Source organism: Volvox carteri (genome assembly GCF_000143455.1).
Source record: "Volvox carteri f. nagariensis unplaced genomic scaffold VOLCAscaffold_10, whole genome shotgun sequence".
NCBI lineage: Eukaryota > Viridiplantae > Chlorophyta > Chlorophyceae > Chlamydomonadales > Volvocaceae > Volvox > Volvox carteri.
This window is the reverse complement of record NW_003307553.1, coordinates 218,215-218,963: the sequence shown is the minus strand read 5'-3', so window position 1 is coordinate 218,963 and position 749 is coordinate 218,215. Positions and strand designations below refer to the sequence as shown.

At 46.2% G+C, this 749-nt stretch overlaps 1 protein-coding gene across 1 annotated transcript in view; it reads left to right on the top strand.

Moving 5' to 3' along the window:
• VOLCADRAFT_88748 (uncharacterized protein) overlaps positions 1-749 on the top strand; it is a gene marked incomplete at both ends in the record, with an annotated part of 3,739 nt that overhangs the window by 1,051 nt on the left and 1,939 nt on the right. The window lies entirely within an intron of this gene.

Genomic DNA, 749 nt, shown 5'->3' with positions numbered 1-749 from the left:
ATAAAGACCCGTATGGGCTTTTTGTGGGCAGCTGCACAGCAAAACGCTCTCAAAAATGTATCCTACACATGAGCATTAACGGTGTCATTAACGGTACTGAGTTGCACTCTGCTGGCTAACTCTCACTAACCCTCGCTAACCAGCGGCCAGCACTGATTTTAGGGATGCGAATTTACGTTTTACGTTTTTACGTTTTAAGGAATTAAGGTTACGTAATTACATAATTAAGATTGGACCTGGTCGTAATTTACAGAATTAAGGGCTCGCCGTAATAAGGTCCCTCAGGAGGGGTAGAAACCTTAAAAGCTTAACAGACCCATGGGTCTTACAGGTTCCGCCGGTCTGCAAACCAGGGTGCCGCTGACCCGTCCACTCCTCCGAAAACACCACAAACCCAGCCATGGGGGAAGCGTGAAAGAGTCCAACAATGCAGGTTGAAACCCGCGATTCCCTCCGCCCAACCAAGCAAAAGAGCAAGTCAAGTAGTCAACACGACAAGTAGTCCTGGTTTGCAACGGTATTAGGTGTCGTGGTCGAGTATGTATGCACGGCTTTCAATGCTTAACGAAATCCCCGCGTCAGCCATGGTTCAAATTGGAAAGGCGATAGTCGCCAAGTCGGCTGTACAAGCGCCAAACTGATGTCAAAAATATGTAAATAAGTAAAGAATGGTGTTGCGAATGTGAAAACGCTGAAATTGTGCTGAAAATCCAAAATCGTACACTAGTACGGCAACCTTAAATTAAGGG